Raw genomic sequence first — 7,440 nt, 5'->3', positions numbered from 1 at the left:
GTTGCCCTGTGGCAGTTCCCTGACCAGGGATTGACCTGTGTCCTCTGCATTGCAAGGTGGATTCTTAACCACTGGGCCACCAGGGAAGTCCCTGGAAAGGTCTCATCTTTCAGGAGACTTTTCTTGAGCAGATTGTCTCCTATCGCTAGATTGTGAGCTTTCTGAGAACAGGAACTTCCCCTGTCTCCTTCACTGCAAAATACACAGTTCCTAGACATCATCAGGCTTCCCAGATGGCTCAGTGGGTAAAGAATCTGCCTGCAATTCAGGAGATGCTGGAGACACGGGTTCGATCTCTGAATCAATCCCCTAGAAGAGGGAATGGCAACCCACTCCAGTATTCTTGCCTGGAGAATCCCATGGACAGAGGGGCTCGGTGGGCTTCAGTCCACAGGGCTGCAAAGAGTTGGACACAACTGAAGCGACTGAGCAGGCAGGCACTCAGGCACTCATCAGCACTCGGGAAATAGATAAATGCACTGGAGCAGTTTGGATCTTCGAGATGAGGGATAAGAAGTATCAGTGGTATCCAGCTAGATCTGAAGCTCTGTCCTGCTCCTGCTTCACCCTCATCCCCAGCCCGGTGCCTGGAAACTACTTCCGGTGACCAGACCTTTCTTGGGTTGCTCATTCATTCACCTGCAAGTACTCCCTTTTCCAGAGCTCTGGTCACTGCTCAGGGCTTCTCAGACTTCAGCTTGGACCCCTGGAGATGACAAGTTGCCCAAACTCTTCCTGAAGATTGTTGGGCTCTGTGAACACTCGACTCTGTTCACCTATCTGAAACCCCTCAACCCAGGTCTTCTCTCCCACTTCCGTATCCTGTTACAATTAAATCACAAGTGCTGGCTTGACTCCAAATTCCAAACACACCCATTGGGAGTTTGGCATTCACAGGGAGGGCGCTAGCATGAAATTGAAATGTACACAGATTATGACAGAAGAGTTTAGATTCTTCCTTTATCTCTGATATTTGCTGTGGTAAACATCTTCAGAGGTGCCTGCCTGAGTGCCAGTCATATTGTCCAGCTCCCGTCTGTGGTCTTGACATTTACCGCAGAGGCATTCTGAGATTCTAAAACTGGAAAACAGATCTCAGGATATCTTAGATCTTGATTTAAGAACCATTACAGCTTCTATATAACATTGGAGATTTGGTAGAATATATCTATTACCATCCATCCTGCTCCCAGAATGGTGCTTCTAGAAATGTTCCTTTGGCAAAAGCACTTACTATATCCCACTCATGCAATGCACAAGTCATCAACTGTCAACCTTCCATGAAAAATCTATAATGGGTAACATCCTCCCTTTTGAATATGGGCAGGCATCCCTACTGTATAATTAGACTTATTCATTGTATATTTATCACCTGATTCTATTCTAGGAATCGAATGTGAGAGGCGATATTTTCCCCCAGCCTTCATAGCTAGGCAGCCAAGCAGCATAAACATGACAAGCAATCCAGACAGAATGAACATCCACAGCTCACATAAAAATGTACAGGGTCACAGCTGCCTTTGAAGACCAACTCTTAAACATCTCTAACCAGAGATGGATAGCCTGCCTTGTTCTTGCTCATTGACTTTGATTGATTCATCTTGGAAGAGGAATGCTTTGACCCGTTCTTATCTTAAGCTAGGTTGCAAAAGACTCCTAGTTCATTCATTACAGCTGGTGTCCTTCCAAAAAGGACCACGATCTCCTTTAACTGCTTACCAAACTCAGACTCAAATTTATGAACAAACATGCCAGGGCAGTTCCGGGCTTCTCAATCTGTTAAGTCTTCCTTTATCCTAACGGGTCAAGTGCACATCCCATTTATTACAACAGCTTGCCATGTAAGCATGATTTATTCAACAAGCATATATGAAACTCTTTATATGGATCAGACACAACTGCTGGTGCCATGAATACAAAGATGTAAAGTCATTCACTTCCATCAAATGGCACATTTTTACTGATTGTCTACAAAGTGCTAGGAAATGGGGATGCATAAGGAAATAGGACAGGCAGGGCCCCTCTACCCTCAAGAAACTTATGATACAGTGGGAAAGCTTAGGTGAGTGAGCAAACAGATAAAATAGGTAAGTTCAGTTCAGGTGCTCAGTCCTGTCTGACTCTTTGCCACCCCATGGACTGCAGCACACTAGGCTTCCCTGTCCATCACCAACTCCCAGAGCTTGTTCAAACTCATGTCCATCGAGTTGATGATGTCATCCAACCATCTCATCTTCTGTCATCCCCTTCTCCTCCTACCTTCAATCTTTCCCAGCATCAGGATTTTTCCAGGGAGTCAGTTCTTCACATCAGGTGGCCAAAGTATAGGAGCTTCAGCTTCAGCATCAGTCCTTCCAATGAATATTCAGGACTGATTTCCTTTCAGATGGACTTGTTTGATCTCTTTGAAGTCCAAGGGACTCTCAAGAGTCTTCTCCAACACCACAATTTACTAAAATAGGTAAAAACTGTGATAAAAAAAGGAAACAGATAAATTGAATTATGGGGGGTGGAGAATGGACAATTTAGCCCAATGACATCTATCCAAAAAAAAAAGGAAGAAACAAAGAAAAATTTTAAATCTATCTCCAGGCTTTCCAAGTGTCGATAGGGGTAAAGAATCCACCTGCAATGCAGGAGACCAGGAGACATGCGTTTGATCCCTGTGTCAGCAAGATCCCCTGGAGGAGGGCATGGCAACTCACTCCAGTATTCTTGCCAGGAGAATCCCATGGACAGTGGAGCCAGGCAGACTACAGTCCATAGGATCACAAAGAGTTGGACATGACTGAAGCGACTTAGCACATCTCCAGTCTCATAATCATTTCTAGGGCTAAAAATGAGTCAGAAGTTGTTCCAATTCTAGCATCTGTAAGGGTTCAGTAGCCTTCCTAGTGCAGCTGTTCTGTTACTTATCCTAAGATCTCTTGGGCATCAGGAAGGTGGGGCTTAGTTTTCACTTCCGAGGTGAAAGCCCTCCCATATTTTCTTCTTATTTTGACTCCCTCAGGGTCTTTACACCCATTTCAGACTCCAGAACTCAGGAAAGGTTGCTCTATTGCTCTTTTCTTGAACCAGGAACTTTGATCTCACCCTTTCCAGGCAGGTAAACTTGATCACTATGCTTGGTCCTCAAGTACAAGTCAAGGTATAACCCTTGGAAGTCCTGAGGCCCTTTCAGGGAGTTCAGGAACACAAACTGTCCAGATGTTATTTTCCCTTGGCAGGGACAGTTTGGAGCTCTTTTGGTGTGGTATGACACATGATTCCATGAGGGACTGAATACAGAAGCAGATATGAGCATCCAGTTATCTTTTATTAAAGTGAAAGTTAAGGCACTCAGTCATGTCCAACTCTTTGCGACCCCATGCACTGCAGCCCACCAGGCTCCTCCATGTATGGAATTTTCCAGGAAAGAGTACTGGAGTGGGTTCCCATTTCCTTCTCCAGGGGATCTTCCTGAACCAGGGATCAAACCCAGGTCTCCCACATTGCAGGCAGACACTTTACCACCTGAGCCATCAGGGAAGCCCATCTTTTATTAAGCCAGACATTAAAGAGATTTGCAAAAGGGTAAAACAATGTCCCTCTTCTCACTAAATTGTTTTTTTTCAAATTATTTTTCATAAAAATATTACTTATGTTAACATGTAATGAATTGATTGTTATTTACCTGGTGGCTCAGATGGTAAAGAATCTGCCTGCAATTCAGGAGACCTGGGTTCAATCCCTGGGTTGAGAAGATCCCCTGGAGAAGGGAACAGCTACCCACTCCAGTATTCTGGCCTGGAGAATTCCATGGACTGTATAGTTCATGGGGTCGCAAAGAGTCGGACACGACTGAATGACTTTCACACACACAAAAATGAATACATATTTCATAATTCCTCACTTTTAACTTCTAATATAGTAAATATCAATATATATACCCCATAAAATAGAAGGTTTTTTGTAATCCTCAGTCATGTCTAGGAGTGTAGAGGGAATCCTGAAATCACAAAGTTTGAGAATCCCTGTTTTAAAGCCTTCAAGCTGAAGATGAGGGGAAGCACAAATACAAAAGAATGAGTAAACTTGCACTCTTAATTCATTAGTCCCACGAATATTTATGGGACAGGCGCTATGCCAGACACTTGTGACAGATCTAGAGTCCCTTCAAAGAAATACATATAATGGGGGAAATATAGAAGTCACTGGCACATCCCCGTTCTGAACATTTCAATCACACTGGTGTCCTGAATCAGACATTTGATCCAGTCTCGGAGAGTCAGAGAAGACTTCCTGGAGGAGGAGGTGTCTAGGCTGGCATCTCAAACATGGGTAGTAGGTGCAAAACACAGTTCAGTAGAGAGACTGATTTTGTTGTTTTTGTTTAGTAGCTAAGTCGTGTCCAACTCTTTCGAGATACACTGGAGTGGGTTGCCATTTCTTTCTCCAGGGGATCTTCCCAACCCAGGGATCGAACCTGAGTCTCCTATTTGTGAGGCAGATTCTTTACCACTGAGCCACCAAGGAAGCTGAAAGAGGCTTGGAGGAAAAGAAAGGTTTTGGAGAGGCCAGGATATCTATGCTGAATCTTACTGTATTTCTTTTCCAAATAACAAAGGGGCCACAAATCCAATGTCAACCACATTAGTCATTTTGAAACATAAAAGACCTATTAATCTTATTAAGAATTTACACCCTGGTGAAGGAAATGGCAACCCACTCCAGTATTCTTGCCTTGGAAATTCCATGGACAGAAGAGCCTGGCAGGCCTTCTCATCCTCTGTTGCTGCCTTCACCTTAAAAAATTTTTTTTACAATAAGGAATTCCCTGCTGGTCCAGTGGTTAGGACTCCCAATGCAGGGGGCATGGGTTTGATCCCGGGTTGGGGAACTAAGACCCCAAATGCTTCATGGCTCAACAGTTCAGTTCAGTTCAGTCGCTCAGCCGTGTTTGACTCTTTGAGACTCCATGGACTGCAGCACACCAGGCCTGCCTTTCCATCACTAACTCCCAGAGTTTACTGAAACTCATGTCCATTGAGTCAGTGATGCCATCCAACCATCTCATCCTCTGTCATCCCCTTCTCTTCCCACTTTCAATCTTTCCCAGCAAGGAGCTTTTCAAATGAGTCAGTTCTTCACATCAGGTGGCCAAAGTATTGGAGTTTCAGCTTCAGCATCAGTCCTTCTGATGAATATTCAGCACTGATTTCCTTTAGGATGGACTGATTGGATCTCCTTGCAGTCCAAGGGACTCTCAAGAGTCTTCTCCAACACCACAGTTCAAAAGCATCAATTCTTCTGCACCCAGCTTTCTTAAGAGTCCAACTCTTACACCCACACATGACTATTGGAAAAACCATAGCTTTGACTAGATGGACCTCAGGTAGCAAAGTAATGTCTCTGCTTTTGAATATGCTATCGGGGTTGGTCATAACTTTTCTTCCAAGGAGCAAATGTCTTTTAATTTCATGGCTGCAGTCACCATCTGCAGTGATTTTGGAGCCCAAGAAAATAGTCTGTCACTGTTTCCCTATCTATTTGCCATGAAGTGATTGGACCGAATGCCATGATCTTAGTTTTCTGAATGTTGAGTTTTAAGCCAACTTTTTCACTCTCCTCTTTCACTTTCATCAAGAGGCTCTTTAGTCTTTCTTTGCTTTTTGCCATAAGGGTGGTGTCATCTGCATATCTGAGGTTATTGATATTTCTCCCGGCAATCTTGATTCCAGCTTGTGCTTCATCCAGTCCAGCATTTCTCATGATGTACTCTGCATAGAAGTTAAATAAGCAGGGTGACAATATACAGCCTTAATGTACTCCTTTCCTGATTTGGAACCAGTCTGTTGTCCCATGTCCTGTTCTAACTGTTGCTTCTTGACCTGCATACAGATTTGACAGGAGGCAGGTCAGGTGGTCTGGTATTCCCATCTCTTGAAGAATTTTCCTGTTGTGATCCACACAGTCAAAGGCTTTGACATAGTCAATAAAGCAGAAGTATATGTTTTTCTGGAACTCTCTTGCTTTTTCGATGATCCAATGGATGTTGCCAATTTGATCTCTGGTTCCTCTGCCTTTTCTAAATCCAGCTTGAACATCTAGAAGTTCACGGTTCACATACTGTTGAAGCCTGGCTTGGAGAATTTTGAGCATTACTTTGCTAGCATGTGAGATGAGTGCAATTGTGTGGTAGTTTGAACATTCTTTCTTTGGGATTGGAATGAAAACTGACCTTTTCCAGTCCTGTGGCCACTGCCGAGTTTTCCAAATTTGCTGGCATATTGAGTGCAGCACTTTCACAGCATCATCTTTTAGGATTTAAAATAGCTCTACTGGAATTCCATCACCTCCACTAGCTTTGTTCATAGTGACGCTTCCTAAGGCCCACTTGGCTTCGCATTGCAGGATATCTGGCTTTAGGTGAGTGATCACACCTAAAGTGATCACATCTGGGTCATGAGTTCTTTTCTGTACAGTTCTGTGTATTCTTGCAACCTCTTCTTAGTATCTTCTGCTTCTGTTAGGTCCATACCATTTCTGTCCTTTATTGAGCCCATCTTTGCATGAAATGTTCCCTTGGTATCTCTGATTTTCTTGAAGAGATCTCTAGTCTTTCCCATTCAATTATTTTCCTCTATTTCTTTGCACTGATCCCTGAGGAAGGCTTTCTTATCTTTCCTTGCTATTCTTTGGAACTCTGCATTCAAATGGGTATATCTTTCCTTTTCTCCTTTGCCTTTCACTTCTCTTCACAGCTATCTGTAAGGCTCCTCAGACAACCATTTTGCCTTTTTGCATTTCTTTTTCCTGGGGGTGGTCTTGATACCTGCCTCCTGTACAATGTCAGGAACCTCAGTCCATAGTTCTTCAGGCACTCTATCTATCAGATCTAATCCCTTGAATCTATTTCTCACTTTCACTGTATAATCATAAGGGTTTTGATTTAGGTCATACCTGAATGGGCTAGTGGTTTTCCCTAGTTTCTTCAATTTAAGTCTGAATTTGGCAATAAGGAGTTCATGATCTGAGACATAGTCAGCTCCCAGTCTTGTTTTTGCTGACTGTATAGAGCTTCTTCATCTTTGGTTGCAAAGAATATAATCAGTCTGATTTCAGTACTGACCATCTGATGATGTCCATGTGTAGAGTCTTCTCTTGTGTTGTTGGAAAAGGGTGTTTGCTATGACCAGTGCATTCTCTTGCCAAAACTCTATTAGCCTTTGCCCTGCTTCATTCTGTACTCCAAGGCCAAATTTGCCTGTTACTCCAGGTATTTCTTGACTTTCTACTTTTGTTTGGCTCAACAACAACAGAAAGGATTTACAGTAGGGGAGTTCCCTGGTTACCTAGTGGTTAGGATTTGGGGCTTTCACTGCAATGGCCCAGGTTGGATCTCTGGTGGGGGAACTGAGATCCCACAAGCACAGCCAAAAAAAAAAAATTCACAGTAGG

Source organism: Bos javanicus, chromosome 19, assembly GCF_032452875.1.
Source record: "Bos javanicus breed banteng chromosome 19, ARS-OSU_banteng_1.0, whole genome shotgun sequence".
NCBI lineage: Eukaryota > Metazoa > Chordata > Mammalia > Artiodactyla > Bovidae > Bos > Bos javanicus.
The sequence above is the reverse complement of the archived record's forward strand: the minus strand, read 5'-3'. Positions refer to the sequence as shown.